The following is a 22,729-nucleotide window of genomic DNA, read 5'->3' on the forward strand; positions in this document are numbered from 1 at the left end:
CATCCTGTCACCCATTTAATTCTGTCTCCCTCAAGAGATATGTTGAAGTCCTAACCCCCAGCACCCCAGAATGTGACCATATTTGGAAACAAGATGGTTGCAGATATAAATTGTTCAGATGAGGTACTAGCGTAGGATGGTCTCCCAATAAAATGTGGCTGGTGTCCTCATAAGAAGAGGGACATGTGAAGACATAGGAAGAATGTCGTGTGAAGACAGAGGATTGGAGTTCCTTGACATCCACAAGCTGAGGAACACCAGAGACTGCCAGAAAAATCACCAGAAACTAGGATAAGGGAAGGATTCGTCTATAGATTTTAGAGGGAGCATGGTACTGCTGGAACTTTGATTCTGGACTTTCAGCCTCCAGAACTATAGATGATGAGTTTTTGTTATTTAAAGCCACCCAACTTGGGGTACTTTGTTAGAGTAACCCTAGGAAATGAATATACACTCTAATACCAGCTGTACTTACTTCATGGGTCAGAGAAATTACTGAAAGTGGGAAAAATCAGAAAAATGAAGGTCAAGCTGGAAGCAATACAAAGAACAAAATGCTGAAAACATGGTAAGGGGTATAGAATTCAACAAGGCCAAAAGAAATTGAAATAAATTTGTTTTAAAAGCCAGAGAAAAGGAATGGAAATGGACAACGGAGCTCTAGCAATTGGCATGCTCATAATATGCCAAAGTAAAGTGATAAACAGTTTGAAAATAATAAGATGTTAAAGACATGATAAGGCAAAGCAAACAAACAAACAAAAAAAAAAAGGCACAAATATCAATCAAGGTGAGTGTTGGGCAAATGCTCCAAATGAAACATAAGAGAACATTTTATTACAGAGAGGAATCCATAATGGGAATCTAACAATGATAAATATGTTTAACATCAACACTCATAAAACAAATTCTAGGAAGTATTCAGGGAAAAAAATGAAGTACAAAAATTCAGTTAAACTTTCCTCAATCAATTATGAAGTAATATAAGATAGATTCTCTGCAAACACACATACTCCCCACTCCCACAAAAGGATATATGTTATTTTCCAGTAATCATGGAAATATCAATCACAAAAATCACTGGACTACCCATAAAGAAACTTCAAATTCTCAAAAAAAGAGTTGACAACATTCATCACAAAGCAATTAGATCAGAAAACAGCAGAAGGCCACACCAACTAAACAACTCAGCTAAACAAAAATTAACCTGGACATATATCTCAGACCAAGGAGCAAATCAAACCTATTATTATAGGCTGTCTAGAAAATAACTATGATGAAGACACCATATATAGCAACCACCAAACTTCAGATAACAATTCCAAAATCAAAATGCTTACCTTGTAATTCTTGTATTCTTTAATAAAAGTGAATGGAATAAACATTCAATACAAGAATTTAGAAGAGGAGTCAAGGAAGAAAATAATACTGATAGCAGATGTTTGTTTACTAGAAAACAATTTTTGTAAGAAAAATTTTTTGAAGGGGGAGGGTAAAAATATATAAGCCTAAAAATTATAGAGAAAGAAAATAATGGAATTTAAATGAGAAAGTAAAAGATCCCAATTGAAAATTTTGTTCAACCCTATGCAAGTGAATTAAAAGGAAAAAAATTTCTTAAACTTCCTCAAGGAGAAAAATAATCCAATTTTTGTATTTGAGAAATAAATGGTCAAAATCTAACTTACCAAGGCATCCTTCTTTGTAACTATTATCACCAAAAACTGCACCAAGTCTAGAATATATCATGGGGAACTCAATGAAACTTTTAAGGAACTTGTCTTTCCAATACCATTTAAACTGTTCCAAAGTGTAGAACAAAGAAAACTCTTTATTTTAAAGGAAATTAGCTTTGAAAGCATGAAAAATACCTTGTTGCTGACTAAAGTTGAGCAAGTGATGACACTAACTTACCAGCCAGTTTGTGGATGGTTTCTACCAGACTGTAACTAGAAAATGACTAGTTACTAGTGATTAAGAAATCTGAGAAGTACTGCAAGGTAATTTTGGCAATGCAAAGTGTGTCCCTTGGGCCCTGAGGATCACTGACCTCCTGCACGCCCACACTTACCGTACAATGTCAGAATCAGAAGTAATGGGCTTTCTAGAAATGGAAGGGGGGGTGAGACAGAAGGGGCTTCCCCAGTGGCTCCGTGATAAAGAATCTGCCTGCAATGCAGGAGACCAGTGTTCCATGCCTGGGTGGGAAAGAGACCCTGGAGGAGGGCATGACAACCCATTCCAGTATTCTTATCTAGAGAATTCCAAGGACAGAGGATCCTGGGGCTACAGTTCACAGGATCGCAAAGAATCAGACATGACTGAGTGACAGCATGCACACAAGACAGAGGAACAAACTCTATGATTTCCAATTCAATCTTGCAGGTGTTTTATTATAATTCCAATTTACTATTAAGAATGAAACAGCCCACTGTTGTGAATTGATGATTACATAAATATCAAAACTCTCAAACATCAAGAAATGTAATTTGTTAGAACGAAAGCCCTTTATAATAAAAATGATCAAACCATTTTTTCCAGGATTAAATATACATATAAATGAAGTTAGCATGATATTTATACTGAACTTGACAAGGGTGCATGAAAGTAGCAAACTAGCTACCAACCTTAAAGTGAGGCAAAAACCCTTTATAAATAATTAACAAATGAAACAACAGGACAATAAAGACCAACATAAGATGCCCAGGATGGGTTTATACAATTGTTTACTATTAGAATTATTAGGAAAGCTATTAATGATATGTAATATGGAAAAAATCAAAATATTATGTTATTTTTCTGTAAATGTTGAAAAAGATTGTCTAAGAGTTAAGTGTAATTAATCTTTCATTCAATAAAAAACTCAGAGGCAACTTTAAAAAATAGTAATAAGTAGATACTTCCTGAATATGGCTTTTTAAACTACTGTGCCCTAAAGTTAACACCTGGGCAAATGTTTACACTGGTGGGATCCAAAATATTAGAGATGCAGATAAAAATTGAGATAATTTTATTATTTTGAAAAATGATATTTTTCCTGAAGTTGATAGATTAAATGTTTGTTAGAGCAAATATCATGTAAGACATGTTATGCACTCTCAAGAATATTAGTTTGGTTACTTCTTCAGCAGGTTCCAACTAACTGATTATATTGTCTGCAAGCAAATATTGACTTTTAGGAAAATGTACTTTACTTAATAGTTAAGGCTTTTTTGGTGGTTTTCATTCAACTTCCCTTGGGAGCATGTACTAGCTTCTGTCCTGTTTAAACATCTCATACCTAGTTTCTGTGGAAACACTTTTATGGACAAAACATTTATAAATAAATGTCCTTAAAATATAGAAATAGATTGACGATCGAGACCAATATCAAAAGACTATATCATACAAAAATCTGTGTCCTTTTTAAAGTACTGTGTTTATAAAAAATGTAATATGAGGCAGCATACTTATTAATGTAATACTTGTAAAAAATTAATATGACTGCATAGACTTTTAGAAGCAAAAGGTTAACACTGGTTTGGTAGCCTTTTTTCTGGCCTTGATAACACCTGGTAACTTTCAGTTCAGTTCAGTCGCTCAGTCGTGTCCTACTCTTTGTGACCCCATGGACTGCAGCATGCCAGGCCTCCCTTTCCATCACCAACTCCCGGAGTTTACCCAAACTCATGTCCATGGAGTTGGTGATGTCATTCAACTATTTCATCTTCTGTCATCCCCTTCTCCTCCTACCTTTAATCTTTCCGTGCATTGGGGTCTTTTCAAATGAGTCAGCTCTTCGCACTGAGTGGCCGAAGTATTGGAATTTCAGCTTCAGCATCAGTCCTTCCAATGAATACTCAGGACTGATCTCCTTTAGGATGGACTGGTTGGATCTCCTTGCAGTCCAAGGGACTCTCAAAAATCTTCTCCAACACCACAGTTCAAAAGCATCAATTCTTTGGTGCTCAGCTTTCTTTATAGTCCAACTCTCACATCCATACATGACTACTGGAAAAACCATAGCCTTGACTAGACGCACTTTTGTTGACAAAGTAATGTCTCTGCTTTTTAATATGCTGTCTATGTTGGTCATAACTTTCCTTCCAAGGAGTAAGCGTCTTTTAATTTCATGGCTGCAGTTTCCATCTGCAGTGATTTTGGAGCCTAAATAAATAAATAAAGCCAGCCATTGTTTCCACTGTTTCCCCATCTATTTGCATTGAAGTGATGGGACCAGATGCCATGATCTTAGTTTTCTGAATGTTGAGTTTAAGGCAACTTTTTCCTTCTCTTTCATTTTCATCAAGAAGCTCTTTACTTCCTCTTCACTTTCTGCCATAAGGGTGGTATCATCTGCATATCTGAGGTTATTGATATTTCTCCTGGCAATTTTGATTCCAGCTTGTGCTGCTTCTAGCCCAGCGTTTTTCATGATGTACTCTGCATAGAAGTTAAATAAGCAGGGTGACAATATACAGCCTTGACGTACTCCTTTTCCTATTTGGAACCAGTCTGTTGTTCCATGTCCAGTTCTAACTGTTGCTTCCTGACCTGCATACAGATTTCTCAAGAGGCAGTTCAGGTGGTTTGGTATTCCCATCTCTTTCAGAATTTTCCAGAGTTTATTGTGATTCACACAGTCAAAGGCTTTGGCATGGTCAATAAAGCAAAAGTAGATGTTTTTCTGAAACTGTCTTGCTTTTTCAATGATCCAGCAGATGTTGGCAATTTGACCTCTGGTTCCTCTGCCTTTTCTAAACTAGTTGGAACATCTGGAAGTTCACGGTTCATGTATTGCTAAAGCCTGACTTGGAGAATTTTGAACATTACCCTTTGTCAAATCCTCCTTGAAACACTAACTCAAGGAACTGGTGAAGAGTATGCCTACAGTAGAGCCAAGATAAATCAGACTTTGTTCAAGAACCATGTAGGAGACCAAGCTATTGGGCTTCATTGTCAGTATTCTTTATAAAGAGTAACCAGTACTGATGAAATAGCCTCATGAAGGTGTAGGTTCATGTAACTACAGAGTGGGTGGCAGGACTAGAATTAAGATACCTAAATTGGAAAGTAAAATTATCTCTATTTGTAGAAAACTTGATATTATATTTGGAAAACCCTAAAGAATTCACTAAAACACTAGTTCTTGTTATTTAGCCACTAAGTCATATACAACTCTTTGGGACTGTATGGACTATCACCTGCCAGACTCCCTTATCCATGGGATTCTCCAGGCAAGAATACTGGAATGGGTTGCCATTTCCTACTCTAGGAGATCTTCCCAGCCCAGGGATTGAAACTTTGTCTCCTGCATTGGCAGGTGGATTCTTTACTGGTGACCTCCCAAGGAAGCCCCAAATACTAGTAGCTTTAGTTTTTTATAAACTAGCTCAGCAAAGTGGCTTTAATACGATCAATTCACAACATAAAAAAAATAGTTATATTTCTCTACAGTAGTGATGAGCAATCTGAAAATGAAATTAACAAAGCAGTTCCATTCACAATACCATCAAAAAGAACAAAGTACTTAGGAATAAATTTAACCAAGGAAGTATACAATCTGTAAGCTAAAAACAACAAAACATTATTTTAATAAATGAAAAGTGAAAGTTAGTTGCACAGTCATGTCTGATCTTTGCAATCCCTTGGACTGTAGCCGGCCAGGCTCCTCTCTCTTTGAAATTCTCCAGGCAAAAGTACTGGAGTGGGTTGCCATTTCTTTCTCCAGGGGATCTTCTGACCCCAGGATTGAACCCAGGTCTCCTACATTGCAGGCAGATTTTTTACCAACTTAACTACTAGGGAAACCTTTTTTTTTTTTTAATAAATGAAAGATCTAAATAAATAGAAAGACACCTGTATTCATGGATTGAAATTTTTAATATTCTTAAAGTGACGGTAGTTCCCAGGTTAAATGCAATCCCTATGAAATGCCTGATTGCCCTTTTTTTTTTTTTTTTTCTGCCGAAAGAGATAAGTTAATCCTATAATTCATATGGAAATGCAAGAGACATCAAATAGCCAAACCAATCTTGAAGGAGAAAAAATTAGGAGGACTTACACCTTCTGATTTTAAAACTCACTCCATAGCTACAGCAATCAAGACAGTTATAGGTTCAGTACAGAGTCATAGAGTAGGTGCCAGGTCATATGATAAGTGTCTCTACACTAAACACAATAACAGTTTGACAGACATTTTAAAATTGAATTTCCCAATATGAGGTAAATGTTATTGCAAAGAAAAACACTAAATCTTTAATTTAGAATTATCATTTATGACTTTGTATATTGAACTTTCTCACACATGAACATACCTGCTCTGACACTCGAAGTACTCATTTTTGTAAAAAAGAAAAGAACATTATATTTGTGCAGAGCTCAGTATTAAGCTGTAAGACATTAGCTTCTCTCTGTTGCTATGGGCAAGTTACTTGAATGACTTCCACAGATTCTTAAACTGAACAAATTGCTTCCCACTCAGTTATAATTTTACCATGCAGAGGCTAGAAATTGGGAATAAATAATGAAGGAGGTCATCCAGGTTCACATTTAATGCTCTGTGTGGGATGTCACTGGTGGAGAGGGGAAACACAACCTAGGGGTAGAGAGATCTTGCTTTATGATCTGAAAGAAACTCTGGTAGCTCTGACTTTACTTTCATGAAAGTAAATGGGGAAAGCAAGGCACAACTGTGGTTGCTAAAGTTGTGCTTTTAAAGTTATACTACACAGAAATAATTAAACAATCTCCAATTTTTAAAAAAAAAATGTGAACTATAGGTTGATTATGAATGTGGTACTATTTGCTCTGTATTTGTTATATTATTGAGATAAAGATTGAAGAAATGGAAAACGTAAGCAATGTTTTTCCTCAAACCACCTTTTGTGTAATCCATAACTTTATTGAGGGTCTTCCCTGATAGTTCAGACAGTAAAGAGCCTGCCTGCAATGCAGGAGATCCGGGTTCTATCCCTGGGTGGAGAAGATCCCCTGCAGAACAGAATGGCAATCCACTCCAGTATTCTTTCCTGGAGAACTCCACGGACAGAGGAGCCTGGTGGGCTATAGTTAATGCAGTCACAAAGGGTCAGGCACAACTGAGTGGCTAACACTAATAGCTTTATTGACAAAAGATTTGCTGGTGGCTCAGACAAGAATCTCCCGGCAATGTGGGAGACCCAGGTTCTATCCCTGGGTCAGAAAGATCCCCCTGGAGAAGGGAATGGCCAACCACTCCAGCATTCTTGCCTGGAGAATTCCATGAACAGAGGAGCCTGATGGACTACAGTCCATGGGGTCGCAGAGTCAGACCCCATGATTGAGCAACTAGCATTTTCCCTTTCTTTTGGTGGATTAAAGATGGCCACAAGTTCTTTATACTCTTCCTTTAGGAAGTAGATTTTATTTTCTCCCAACCTGAATCTAGTCTTATCCCATGGCTGCTTAACTAATATAGCAGAAGTGACACCATGCCAGTTCTAAGATTAGCCTTTTTTTTTTTTTGGCTACATTGGGTCCTAGCCCCGGCACTGGGAATATGCATTGCATCAAGTGGGATCTTTTGCTGTGACACAGGGACACTTTAGTTGTGGCAGGGGGATTCCAGAGACCCAGAGCTTGAGTAGTTGCCACGGCATGGGCCCAGTTGCTCTGCACTATGTGGAATCTTAGCTTCCCAAGGAGGGGTGAAATCCAGGTCTCCTGCACTGCAAGGCAGACTGCCAACCATGGACCACCAGGGAAGTACCTAGGCTTAGCCTTTTAGGGGACTGACAGGCAGCTTTTGCTCTGTCCTCTGGGAACACTCATTGCTATAACTCTGCCTTCTAGAACCTAGCTGCCATCTGTGAAAAGTCCAAGCTGCCTGAGGGTCTCTGTGAGGTGCTTCGGTCAATATGCCCAGCTGAGCTTCCAGGCTTCACCCAGCATCAGCTGGCAGCCAGCTGAGTGAATCATCTTAGATGTTCAAGCCCAATAGAGCCACCCAATAACTGGTCCCAACTGTGACAGCTCTGGCCTAGTACTATTCAGGCGATCACAATTAACAGGCAGGACGTGAGGGGTAATCAAATGGTTGTTTTAAGCTGTCCTCAGTTTTTGTCCACACCCAGCTTAGATTCCATGGATTGTCATTCTAGTCACATACACATTAATCCTCTGCCTCTTTTTCCTTGTATGTTTCTCTTGGCACTTCATATACTTGGAATTCCATGGTAATTGTATATTGTTCCATTCACGAAGTCCAAAGTTTTCATGAGTTATCTTTGTATGCCTCTCTCACTCATTTCTTTTTATTCCTGAGTGGTATTACTGAATATTCACATTTTGTTTGTTCTGTTGATGGACATTTAGGTTATTTCCAACTTTTGCTATCACGAATAAAGGTGCTATTAATTTTCTTGTACAGATCTTTATGTGACTGTGTGTTTTCATTTCTCTTAGGTAAATATCTAAGACTGGAATTTCTGGATATTATAGTAGGTGTGTGTTTAACTTTATAAGAAACTGCCAAACAGTTTTCCAGAGTCATTTCCCATCATCAGTGACTAACAGTTGGCGTTGCTTGGCATCCTCTCAAAATTTAATATGTGTACTGGTTAGTTATTGCTTCATAACAAATTGCTACATAACTTGGTGCCAGAAAATAACACCCATCTGAGCCAATTCACTGGAACTTGACGGCTTAGGATAGCCTCACTTGTATATTTGGTGATCACTCTATCGTCAACTGGGATAACAGGGATGACTTAGCCTTGTGTGTTTCAGAGGCTGACCAGGACTCACCCACATGGCTGGCTGGTTACAAGGTCAGCAAGAAAAAACAAACTCCATTCCACTTCCACTTTCTAATCCTCTGCTTGGCTTATGTTTGTTCTAGTAGCCAAAGAAAATCATGTGGCCAAGAACATATTTAAAAGATGAGGAATTAGGCTCCACCTTTAATAGAAGAACTGAAAAATCACATTGGAAAGGAGTATTATTGCAGGAATAGGAAGTATTTGAGGCCTTTTAGCAATCTACCTTTCAGAAATCTTTGATCACAAAGCCTTTAATGTATCTTCAAATGAAAAAAATATAATCCTGGTTCCAGAATTCCCCAAAGTTTCATTTCAGTTTTGGCATCAGCTGTAAAGTTTAGGATCTAGTTATCTAAATCAGATCCAAATATAGATGAGGTTACAAGAACTATAGTCATCAAGAGTTAGTCAGGAAAACAGATGTAGCATGAGTGTTAGGGGAATAAGGGATTCATTGTAGGAATTAGACCTCACATGAAAGTGAAAGTAGATGGAGTGAATTGGAAGGGTTGTTGGAGATTCATAAAAAGAGTCATTTATGAGTCTACCCAAAGTTCTGGTGCAAGTAGACAAGTTAGAGTTTTCAGGGAAATCTGAGAAACTGAATGGCCATTGCAGTAGGACCAAAAACAGGAAGTTCCTGGAGAATTCTACGGGAATTTGCTGTCTTTTTGTCACTAACATTTTTGTGAGTCCAGAGTCAAGCATCTGATGGTAAACCTGGGGCTGCTGTTGATCACTTTGGAAGATGAGTTGGCCAACCTTGTGAAATAAGATCATGCCATGACTCAGTGACTAGATCTGCACTGGTGTGACACTAAATCAGACACCAACAAACTTCCGAGGGTACTGCTTTATTTATATGCCTTAAATTATACACAAGTTTCTCTTTTGGCCAAATCTAAAACAGAAAAGAAAATTCTGGGAGTGATAATTCTAAATTTAATCAGATTGACAGAAAAAATCCAGTATACTGCTGTTAGTTTTATTTTGTGATTTCAGGATTATCCTAGGTCTGTATTATACATACTTATTATATCTCACTGTGTTTTAATTTATACTACCCTAATGACTGCTTATTGACTATTGATATTCCTTAGCTTGTGATTGTCCATGTTTTGTGCTAACTTTTATTAGGTTTTATATGTTTTTATTATTGAATTTTGGAAAGTCTTTTTACATTCTAAATACAAATCTTTCATTGTATAAGCATATTGCGATGATTTTATCCCATTGAGGCTTGCCTTCTAATTTTCTTGTAATGACTATTTTTGAACAAAAGTTTTTTAATTTTAATGAAGTTCAGTTTATTAAAATTTTTACTATGGTTTGTGATCTTTATGTTTTAAGAAATCATTGAACATCTGAAAGTTGCAAAGATACATGCCAGTATTCTTTTAAGGAGATTTAGATTTTTATGTTTAGATCTACAACCCATCTTGAGTTAATTTTTATATATGGAGTGAGATATTGGTTCAAGTTTCTTTTTTTTTTTTTTCACGTAGACAGCTAGTTCTTCTGACACTGTATATTAAAAACCACATATAATCTCTTTGTCCACATTGTTGCATTAACATCTTTAAAATTACTGCATTTTATTGTGTATGTCATCTATTTTTGACTTCTTATTTTAATTAAACTATTCTATTCCATAGCAATAATTATTATAGCTTTATAGTAATTCTTTCAAATTTTTAAAAGTAAATCTTGCAAATTTCTTCTATTTAAATATTTTAAAAAATTATTTCTAGGTCACTGGCATTTCTTTATAAATAATAGCAGATTGTCAATTTATGCCAAAAAAAAAAAAAAAAAAACTGCATGAGTTTTGATTGGAAAGCATTGATTCTGTAGAATTTGGGGGAAATTGACATTTTTAAAAATATTAAGTCTTCTAATCTATGAACATGATGTATTTCTTCATTTGTTTAGGTCTTCTTTAATTTTAGCAATAAGATTTTCAGGTAGGAGCCTTGTAAAGCTTTTGATAAATTTATTAATCAAGTACTTTTCTTGCAGGCATTGTAACATTGGTTTAACCTCCCATCCCCATGCCAGTCTATAGTCAATAGGACAGCCAAATTATTATTATTAAAAATAAAATTAGATGTCAGTCCTCACATCGTAACAAACAAATGGCTGCTTCTATTAAGCTTAATAAACACCAGAGTCATCTTAATAGTCTAAAAGTTCATCTTGTCTCATTTCCTACCATTGTTCCCCTGTACCCTCTCTAACAAACACATTGAGCTCCTTGATCTTTCTCCAAATGCCTTCCTCCATAGAGGCTTCGTTGCTGTTTCCTTTGCCACATGCAACTGCTTGAGACCTCATGGACCATAGCCCTCTGTGGTTATGGACCAGGCTTCTCTGTCCATGGGATTCTCCAGGCAAGAATACTGGAGGGGGTTGCCATGTCCTCCTCCATTGTCTGCCACAGCTTACTCCAAATACGTTCATGGCTTCTTTCTTCACTATCTTCAGGCCTTTTCTCAGAGGTCATTGTATCACCTGACTCCTGATCATTTTATATGAAATAAACCTAACTCACCCACTTACCATCACCCCATCCTACTTACCTGGGAGACCTAATATTTTCATTTGTCCAAGCTAGATGCCCCAGCTTATGCCTCCTAACTAGATGGCTTCCCACCTAGTTTTCAATTCCTTTTATTGTAAAAAGTATCCTAATTTGAATAATAAATTATTTATCACCCTGTCCTTACCTAGATTCATTTTTCCTCAGGGCACTTATCAATTATGTGTCATATTCTATATTTACAGGTTTGTTTTCTAGTTCTCCAAAGGGACTATAAATTCTGTGTGACAGAGTCTTTATTTTTATTGTTGACTGTTTTATCTCCAACACATTGAATATCACCCAACTTAATTTGTCACGTTAAGTAAATAATTAATAAGTATACTAGATGAATGAATTTGGAAACTGTTTGAACTTGTTTTTTTCTTCTTCCTATAAAATTAAGTCCTAGATTGAATGAGGTTGTTAAGGCCATTCCAGCTCTAAAAGACAATGATTGCTTGTAAAACCTCATTCCTTTCTGATACAAGTTTCATTTAAGCCAACAGTGCAGAGGGAAAACACTAGAGCAAAGCCATAGACATCGTTCTGTAGCAGAATTTCATCTAAGCATCATGGATTTGATTTAAAAATCACTACCTCGGTGACAACTTGCAGGAGGACTCAAACATAAATCCTTGTTAATCATTTTCTGACCTCGTTGAGTTTTTTCATACATTTCTTGAAATATTAAAAAAAATATTTCTTATGGGATGGGTAAATTATGATAAAGACCCCCCCAGTTTTCTGTCTCTAGGCCAGACTTGTCCCTTGAACCTCTAACTCCTTTAACCAAATGCTTGTGAAATTTCTGCTTGTGTTTCTAATTGGCATCTCAAACCGAACGTGTTCAAACGTGAACTCCTAATTTTCTCCCCAAACTTTCTGCTTTCAAAGTCTTTCTCACTTTAGTGGATGGAAGTTCTGTCTTTTCAATTGCTCAGGCTAAAATCCTCGCTGTCATTCTTGATTCTTCCTTTATCTTACACCATGTATCCAATCTATCAGCAAATCCTTTTAGCTGTTCCTTCAAATGCACCCAGGATTTGACTGGTTCTCGCCCCTTACACCTCTGCCCTTGTGTAGCCAACACTGCATTGGTCTGAAGTACTGCAGTAACGTTTTAACTAGTTTTCGCTGGCTGCTGCTTTACTCATCCCTCAATACCCACCCATGTGTATTTTCAATAAAGCACCCTGAAAGATCATTTTAAAACCTAAACCAGATCATGTCACTTCTCTGCCCCAATTCCTCTAATTGCTTCCATCTGACTCAGAATAGAGGCCATGTTTCTGAGAAGGGCCAATAGGATCTGCAATCCAGCTGGCTCTCTGACTTCATCTTTTCTGCTTTTCTTCTTCTTCTATTTGTTCTAGTCACAGCAGCAGAGAACACAGTATATATCCTCCCGCCTCAAAAAAATATTTGCTATTGACCTTGCCTAGAATACGCATCCCCTCAGAGGTCTATGTGGCTTGATATCTTACTTTAGGTCTCTCCATAAATGTCATATTATCAAAGGCCATTCCTGTGCCCTCCATATAATATAGCAACATCCTCCTTAGTTCCCACATTTCCTATTTCCTTTAACGTACTTCCTTTTTTCTGCTTAGCAGTTAGCCCCACCTGAGATATTGGAACAACATAATATATTCTGTGTAATTTTTTTTTGTCTGTTCTCTTCTAGAATGTAAGTTCATAAGCTCTATAAATTTGTTGCAATAAACCTAACTTATTTTAAGTTAATTATTTTTAAATTGATGTGTGTTTTGAAGCTGTTTTGAATTTGAGGACTACCCTAGAAGTCCAGTGGTTAAGAATCTGTGCTTTCACTGCAGAGAATGTGGGTTCAATCCCTGGTTGGGGAACTAAGATCCCAAATGCCACAGGGTGGGGGTCAAAAAATTGTTTTAAAAATTGTTTATGAAGCTGAGTTCAGTTCAATCACTCAGTCGTGTCCAGATCTTTGCGACTTCATGGACTGTAGCACACCAGGCTTCCCTGTCCATTACCAACTCCCGGAGCTTGCTCAAACTCATGTCCACTGAGTCGGTGATACCATCCAACCATCCTCTGTTGACCCCTTCTCCTCCTGCCTTCAATCTTTCCCAGCATCAGGGTCTTTTCTAAGGAGTCAGTTCTTCCCATCTGGCCAAAGTATTGGAGTTTCAGCCTCAACATCAGTCCTTCCAATGAATGTTCATTACTGATTTCCTTTAGATTGATGGGTTGGATCTTCTTGCTGTCCAAGGATCTCTCAAGAGTCTTCTCTGACACCACAGTTCAAAAGCATCAATTCTTCGGTGCTCAGCTTTCTTTATGGTCCAACTCTTACATCCATACATGACCACAGGAAAAACCATACCTTTAACTAGATGGACTTTTGTTGGCAAAGTAATGTCTCTGCTTTTTAATATGCTGTTTAGGTTTGTCATAACTTTTCTTCCAAGGAGCAATCATTTTAATTTCATGGCTGCAGTCACCATCCACAGTGATTTTAGAGCACAAAAAAAGTAAAGTCTCTTTCTGTTTCCTTTGTTTCCCCGTCGATTTTCCACGAAGTGATGTGACTGGATGCCATGATCTTAGTTTTTTGAATGTTGAGTTTTAAGCAAGCTTTTTCATTCTCTTCTTTCACTCTCATCAAGAAGCTCTTTAATTCCTCTTTGCTTTCTGCCATATGGGTGGTGTCATCTGCATATTTGAGGTTACTGATATTTCTCCCAGCAATCTTGATTCCAGCTTGTGCTTCATCCAGTCTGGCATTTCACATGATGTACTCTGCATATAAGTTAATTAAGCAGGGTGACAATATACAACCTTGATGTACTCTTTTCCCAATTTGGAACCAGTCTATTGTTCCATGTCTGGTTCTAACTGTTGCTTCTTGACCTGCATACAGATTTCTCAGGAGGCAGGTCAGGTGGTCTGGTAGTCCCTTCTCTTTAAGAATTTTCTACAGTTGTTGTGATCCATACAGTCAAAGGCTTTGGTGTAGTCAATGAAACAGAAGTAGATGTTTTTCTGGAATCCTCTTGCTCTTTCTATGATCCAACAGATGTTGGCAATTTGATCTCTGGTTCCCCTGCCTTTTCTAAATCCAGCTGGAACATGAAGCTGAGAATATGCACAAATGCAAATAGTGTAAAATGCCCAATAACATAAGCATCATCCTCCAACTGAGCAACACACACTTGGAGTCTAGAAGGATGGCAAGGTTGGATGTCGATCTTTCTTAGCTCTCATGGGCGAGGGAAAGAGTGGCAGAATCAGAGATGTGTTGGTTCTTTCCCACTTTTTCCAGTGCACTAATTACTTCTTGCTGCTTTAGTTCTACAAACAAACCATAGAGTATATACCTTACACAACCTTCTTGTTGTTCAGCATTCTCCGGGGCCACACCCTGTGCAAGACCTTCCCCACCGAAGAGCTCATTAATCCCAGAAGTGCCGGTGTCTATGGTAGCACGACAGAGGATCTGGACTTTCATCTAGTGCAGCCTGACAGTTTTCTATATGAGGAAACTGGAACTCAGGGAAGTGAAATGACTTATCCAAAACTACTCAGACATGGCCCCAAGTCCAAGTCTCCAGTTCCCCATTCCTATTAATCTAGGGTCCTAGATCCATAGCATTCTCCAGCAGGAATACTGGAGTAGGTTGTCATTTCTTTCTCCAGGGGATCTTCCTGACCCAGGGACTGAAAACACATATCATATCTCCTGCATTGGCAAGCGGGTTCTTTACCACTAGTATTACCTGGGAAGCCCCTATTAATCTATACTGTAATGTATTTCATCAGCCTGCTATTCATGATGATTAAATATAGGAAATTACCTGAAAGTTCAACAACAGAACAATGGTGACACATATTCATATGATACCTTACTATACAGCTTTAAAAATTATCATGTAGAAAGTCATTAAATGACATGGGAAGTATTGGCAGCATAGCTAAGTAGAACAAACAGTCAAATAATATAACCTCAATTATATAAAATAGTTGTGTTAATGATGACAAGGCTCTACACATAAAAAAAAAATCAGTGGTTACTTCTGGATAATAGGATTAGCATCTTTTTTAACTTGTTTTTCCACTTTCATAATTCCATTTAAATAAAAATCCATTTTGAAGTTTTCCCTTGCATCACACATCCAGTGAACTTTAAGGTGTGCATTTTTAAACAATGAAATATATGTCTATGTGTTAACTTTTCTTATATAAATAGCATGTGTAAGATATATGTGAGGCATAAATGTATGGAAAATTCAACAAACTTCATAGAATTACTAGCAGTTAGGTCAAAATAGAAAATGATTTCTAACTCTCTGAAACAGGTATACAAGGTGAAGGTTTGGGGAGGAGAATAATATAGCTAGTTATAATCAGGAAGCCTTACTTTTTTCTGTTTAATTTTTCTGTTTAAAGATTATACTTCCTTATTATGCAAAATTATTTTCTTACGCTCCAAAAACCTTTAAAAATTATTTGAAACCCTTATAAATCATCATAGCATGAAATCTTATTAGTCTCTTCTTTGCAACGACAGTTTTTGCCAAGCTATTTTAGAACTTTCATGTAGAAAAATAGTGAATCTTCATGGGATGATTATGCTTATTTTACTTTGTTTTTCTTTCTCGCACCATATGCATCTCAATCAGTTTTCACAATAACCAGTTTATAACCATTGCTTACATGAGTAAAATGACTTCAGAGAGTCTAAATAACTTGCCTAGCTTCATACCTCCAGGATGTCATGGAGCTAGGTTGCAGTGCAAGTCTACATGCCCATAAATGCACATAATACTGTTTATACAGAATATTATATTTTATTTTTACTAAAGTATAGTTGATTTACAATATTACATATGTTTCAGATGTACAGCATAGTGAGTGACTATCCTTGAAAATTTACTCCATTATAAATTATTGCAAGATAATAGCTATAATCCTCTTGCTATACACAGTATATATATACAATGCAGCCTTGCTGCTTGTCTATTTCACACATAGCATTTGGTAATCTCACACCCCTAGTTTTTCCCTTCCCCACTCCCTCTTCTCCTTGGTAACGACAAGCTTGTTTTCTATGTCTGTGAGTCTGTTTCTGTTGTGCACATACGTTCATTCATATTATTTTTAGATTTCACATATAAGTGATATCATGCAATACTTGTTTCTCTGACTCATTTCACTTAGTATAAGTCCATCCTCCTTACTGCAAATGGCAGGGTTTCTTTCTTTCACGGCTGAGTAATATTCCGTTGTGTGTATGTATGTGTGTATGTGTTGTGTTGTGTGTATATATTTATATACAATATATATACCGCATCTTTTTAATCCAGTCATCTAGATAGAATATTTTACTATATATTATATGTGAAGTCACTCAGTCATGTCCGACTCTTTGTGACCCCGTAGACTGTAGCCTACCAGGCTCCTCTGTCCATGGGATTTTCCAGGCAATAGTACTGGAGTGGATTGCCATTTCCTTCTCCAGGAATATTAATATTAGTAAATATTTATAGTAATATTCATATACTATAATATTCATAGCAAATATTAATATTTACTACATTACTGTGGTGGCATTTCTTGACACAAGTGAGAAAATGGAGATGTTTATCCTAATTTTTCACTCTTAGGCACCTCAAAGGGTCATCTCTCACTATCCAGAACTTACAGCAGTATGTCACCCAGGGCTACTCCATGATCCAGATCTCAATTGTCATTCCACTCCTATCACCAGGTATCTGTCCTTTGCTGAGTCCACGTGGCCTTGACAGCAGCTAGATACTTGTTTCCAAAAGAACTTCCTAAGTACATCCTGTCGGATAGCCTTACTCGGGGTTGCCTCTGTGCTTGATTCACACTTTTTGTATAGAATTCATTGCATTGTCTTATAAATATCATTCCAGTTTTTGTTCACCCCATAAGATTATTAGTTTTTCAGGGGCAGGAACCAAATTTTGTTCATATATTTAGAAATTTGTTATTATTAAGTCACTAAGTTGTGTCTGACTCTTTGTGACCCCATGGACTGTACCCCACCAAGCTTCTCTGTCCATGGGATTTCCCAGGCAAGAATATTGGAGTGGGTTGCCATTACCCAATGCATAAAATGAAATGTCCAGGTAAACTAAACCTCCAAATAAAAACAATTAGTTTCAAATCATTATTTATCAGAGAATACATTGCCAGCACCAAACAAAGTAGAATTCATAAAATGATAATAAAAACACAACAAATAAAAAATATATCCCATTAGGAGGAAAAACAAAATTAAGTCAACTGGAATTGTCCTAGATATATATGACATTCATATGACATAGATGACAAATTTAATAGTAAGTTCTTAAAACAGTTATTGTAACTATATGTAATACTTTTAAGATGGCAAAAGCTATCCATCTAAGTAGTGTTTCCCTGGACCTCCCATAGGCCTGAGACGTATCCGTTGGTGCATTCTCTTCCACTATTATCCTGCCCTGGTTTACCGCAAGTTGATGTTGAGCAATTGCATTGCAATCCCACATAGGAGCTGCTAGTGCTCCAGCTCTCACCAATGAAGGGTTCCACATTACCTGTTGCTCAGCCACGAAGTTCCATATCAAGATCTTGCTTTTAACAGTGATTTTAATTAACTTTGTTATGGTGTCCCTGGGTGTAGTTTTCGCCACGATTTTTTGGTTGGTTTGTTTGTTTGCAGTAGAGTTTATTGAGTTTCTGAGATTTATAGCTTTGACAAAATTTGGAAAAATTCTCATCATTATTTTCCTGTCTAATGTTTTCTGGATCTTCTTCTCCCAACCCCCACATCTGCCCTCCTTGCTTATTTATTCAGGGACTCCAGTCTCATGTGGGGCTTCACAGGTAGCACTGGTGGTAAAGAACCTGCCTGCCAATTCAGGATACATAAGAGATGCTGGTTTGACCCCTGGGTCAGGAAGATTCCCTGGAAGGGGGCATGCCAACCCACTCCAGGATTCGTGTCTGGAGAATCCCATGGACAGAGGAGCCTGGAGGGCTAGTCCACAGGGTCACAAAGTCGGACATGACTGAAGCGACTTAGCGCACGCACACACATGCTCGCTGCATGTGCGTTAGTCTATGTAAAGTTGTTCCACAGCTCCCTGAGATCCTATTCTTTTTTTCCTTGTGTTTCATATTGGATTGTTTCTGTTGCTGTGTCTTCAAATGAATTGATCTGTTCTTCTGCAATCTCTAATCTGCCATTCATCCCAATCAGTGTATTTTTTCAACATAGACATTGAACGTGCAGTTTTGGGTGTTCTAAAGAATTTAATGTAGTTAATCTTTCTTTAGCTTCTTGAACATGTGGTACACCATGATAACAGCTATTTCAATGTCCTGTCTGCTAATTCTGTCATCCATGTTTTTTTCCTGAGTCATTTTCAATTGGTTGATTTTTTTTCTCCTTTTAATGGGACATATTTTCCTGCTTCTTTTTTCATGCTCAGTAAGTTTTATTGGATACCAATCTTTTTGAATTTTATCTGTTGGATCCTGGTTATTTTTGCACTTCTATGCTGCTGCTACTGCTGCTGCTGCTACTGCTGCTAACTCGCTTCAGTCGTGTCCGACTCTGTGCGACCCCATAGACGGCAGCTCACCAGGCTCCCCCGTCCCTGGGATTCTCCAGGCAAGAACACTGGAGTGGGTTGCCATTTCCTTCTCCAATGCATGAAAGTGAAAATTGAAAGTGAAGTTGCTCAGTCAGGTCAGACTCTTAGCGACCCCATGGACTGCAGCCTACCAGGCTCCTCCGTCCATGGGATTTTCCAGGCAAGAGTACTGGAGTGGGGTGCCATAGTCTTAAATTTGTTCAGGGAAGCTGTTAATCTCCTTGGAAATAGTTTGATCATTTCAGGTCTTGCTTTTAAGTTTTGTTAGGTGGAAACAGTGAGGAGTTTCATTTAGGGTGAAATTTTCACCACTGTTGAGGGAACAAAACTGCATGTTCCATCTCCAGTGAATGCTAAGGTCTATGCAGCCACGCTGGTGGGAACAGGCCCCGTGTGAACTCATGCTTTTAACCCTTTCACAGGGTTCTTTGCATGACTCAGGGCAGTTCCACCTGTGCTCCAGCTGATCAGACCTGCACTCTGACAGACACTGAGGACCCATTCTCAGGCTCTCCTCTCTGCACTGCTCTCTCCTCAACAGACTTTCATCTAGAAGCTTCAGCCTGCTAGCACTCCTGGATTCCAGCTCCGTCTCCCCAAACCAGGGGCACCATCGGGCTCTGCATGGGCTCCTCACCCTGTGCCAGGCCCTCACAGTGAGCTGAGACAGATATAAAGCCCATCTTTTTGTTGTCTGTTTAACTGCAGTACAGTTGATTTACAATATTACATAAATTGTGTTGTTTAGTCGCTAAGTCATGTCTGACTCTTTTGTAACCCCATGGATTGTAGCCTGCCAGGCTCCTCTGTCCATGGAATTTCCCAGGCAAGAATCCTGGAGTGGGTTGCTATTTCCTCCTCCAGGAGATGTTTCCAACCCAGGGATTGAACCAGAGTCTCCTGCATTGGCAGGCTAATTCTTTACTACTGAGCCACCAGAGAAGTCCCCTTATATAAATTACAGGTGTACATAGAAGAATTTTTTAAAGAGAGAAGCAGAAATGATTTTGCTGGGGTTCCTTGACCCTATTTCAAAGGTGGATTTTGCTGGGGTTCCCTGACCCGGTTTCAGAGGTGGAAGCCACAGGCACCCTGCCCACAGGCCCTTTTCACGTTGCCTCCAACGCAGACTCCAGGTCATGGTGGGCCTGGCTAGGCCCTCAGTACTTGAAAAGGTCGATGAAGTGCTGCGGGGACACAGGCGTGAAGCAGCTGCCGTGCAGGGGTGGCCCGAGTCCTCGAGTAATAAAGCAAGGCGGCAGTCCTTCCAGAAGAGGATGCTGCAGTGCCGGCAGAAGTGCAGGGTGTCTCCATACTGCTCCTTGGTGGGGTAGTGCTTCTGAAGTGCAAAATACATCAGCTTCCACTCCACATGGCCTTTTTCTGAAAGGATCAAGTGTCTACAAAACTGCTTCTCCCCAAAGTGGTACTGGCAGAGCTTCTTCCACAGCTGCCGGTCCTCGCTGAGCGCGGACAGTGTCGGGGTCACCTGACCCAGGGTGACGATGTCCCACCCATCCGAGAACCTGTACAGGATGTTGCTGAGCATGTGCACAGGAAGGTCGCTGAGCGTCAGGCCACTGTCCACCTCCGTCATCTGAAGATTCTGCAGGTGCTGCTGCCAGCGGAGAACGGTCTCTAATCGGCAAATCCAGATGTTGATGTTTCCCACCAGCACAGACTTCCCTACTCCTCGGATCAGAATGCACAGGGTGGAGCTGAGGTCTTGGAGAAGATCCTTGATCAGGCGAGGGTTTTGGTGGTCACCGAGAACCTTCTGAACGATCTTATCCAGGATGTTGAAGTAGTTCTTCTGGGCCACACCACTCAGCGAGGTCAGCTGGGACTTTGCAATCAGCTGCAATAGCCTGACCACATAATTGAACCTTCGGATGTCCTGGATCGCACTCGAGAAGTCTAAGCGATTAAAAGCTTCTCCCAAAGTACAGTAGCCATGTCTTTCTCTTGTGCTTTCTTTATGGACATAGATCCAGTTTTCACGATAAAAACATACAATACTAACGCATATATATGGAATTTAGAAAGATGGTAACGATAACCCTGTATACGAGACAGCAAAAGAGACACTGATGTATAGAACAGGCTTATGGACTCTGTGGGAGAGGGAGAGGGTGGGAAGATTTGGGAGAATGGCATTGAAACATGTGAAATGTCATGTATGAAACGAGATGCCAGTCCAGGTTCAATGCACGATGCTGGATGCTTGGGGCTGGTGCACTGGGACGACCCAGAGGGATGATATGGGGAGGGAGGAGGGAGGAGGGTTCAGGATGGGGAACACATGTTTTAAAATTATTAAATTAAAAAAATTAAAAAAATTAAAAAAATAAATTACAGGTGTACAATATTGTGATTCACAATTTGTCAAGTTTATGCTACATCTATACCTATTATAAAATATTGACTATATTTTTCCTGTTGTATATTATATCCATGTAGCTTACTTTCGGAGAAGGTGATGGCACCCCACTCCAGTACTCCTGGCAAATCCAATGGACGGAGGAGCCTGGTAGGCTGCAGTCCATGGGGTCGCTAGGAGTGGGACACGACTGAGCGGCTTCGCTTTCACCTTTCACATTCACTTTTCACTTTCATGCATTGGAGAAGGAAATGGCAACCCACTCCAGTGTTCTTGCCTGGAGAATCCCAGGGATGGGGGAGCCTGGTGGGCTGCCGTCTATGGGGTCGCACAGAGTCGGACACGACTGAAGTGACTTAGCAGCAGCAGCTTACTTTATTCATAGTAGTTTGTATCTCTTAATCTTCTACCTCTATATTGACCTCCCTCCATCTCCTGCCTGGTAACCACTAATTTGTTCTCTATATCTGAGTCTGTTTCTTTTTTGTTATATTCACTAGATTCCACATACAAGTGATATCATAGAGCATCTGAGTTTGTCTGAATTATTTCATGTAGCATAATACCCTCCAAGTCCATTCACATTGCTTCAAATGGCACATTTTCATTCCTTTTATGACTGAGTAGTATTCCAGTATGTGTGTGCCGATAGAGATAGATACATAGATGACAGATAGATAGATAGATGATAGATAAATATACACACACCACATTTTATCCATTCATCTGTTGATAGAGACTTAGGTCATTTCCATATCTTAGCAATTGTAAATAATACTGCCATTAACATTGGTGTGCCTGCATCCCTTTGAATTAGCGGTCTTTTTCTTCAGATATATACCTGGGAGTGAAGTTGCTGGGTCATATGGTAGTTCTATTTTAGTTTTTTGAGACACACTCACCCCCATACTGTTTTCCTTAGCATCTGTTCCAATTTATATTCCCACCACCAGTGCAGGAGGGCTCCCTTTTCTCCAAATCCTTGCCAACATTTGTTATTTCTGTTCTTTTTCACTGAAGCCATTCTGACAGGTATAAATGATATGGCGGTTTATATTTGGTTTCCCTGAAGAACAACGTTGAGCATCTTTTCATGTGCCTATTGGCCATCTGCATGTCCTCTTTGGAAAAATATGTATTCATTTTTAATTTGGTTGTTTGCTTTTTGATTTAGGTGGTATGAGCTGTTGATACAGTTTGGATATTCATTCCCTACCAGTCATATCATAAGTATCTTATGCCTTTCAGTAGGTTGTTTTTTTCATTTTGTTGCTGGTTTCCTTTGCTGTGCAAAAGCTTCTAAGTTTAATTAGGTCCTGTTTGTTTATTTTTGCTTTCATTTCCT

At 38.7% G+C, this 22,729-nt stretch overlaps 1 pseudogene; it reads right to left on the reverse strand.

The window, feature by feature from the left end:
• Positions 1-20,028: 20,028 nt before the first annotated feature.
• On the reverse strand, positions 20,029-22,408 carry LOC109563572 (F-box only protein 25 pseudogene; annotated as a pseudogene).
• Positions 22,409-22,729: the final 321 nt, after the last annotated feature.

This window comes from Bos indicus, chromosome 9 (assembly GCF_029378745.1).
Source record: "Bos indicus isolate NIAB-ARS_2022 breed Sahiwal x Tharparkar chromosome 9, NIAB-ARS_B.indTharparkar_mat_pri_1.0, whole genome shotgun sequence".
Taxonomy (NCBI): Eukaryota; Metazoa; Chordata; class Mammalia; order Artiodactyla; family Bovidae; genus Bos; species Bos indicus.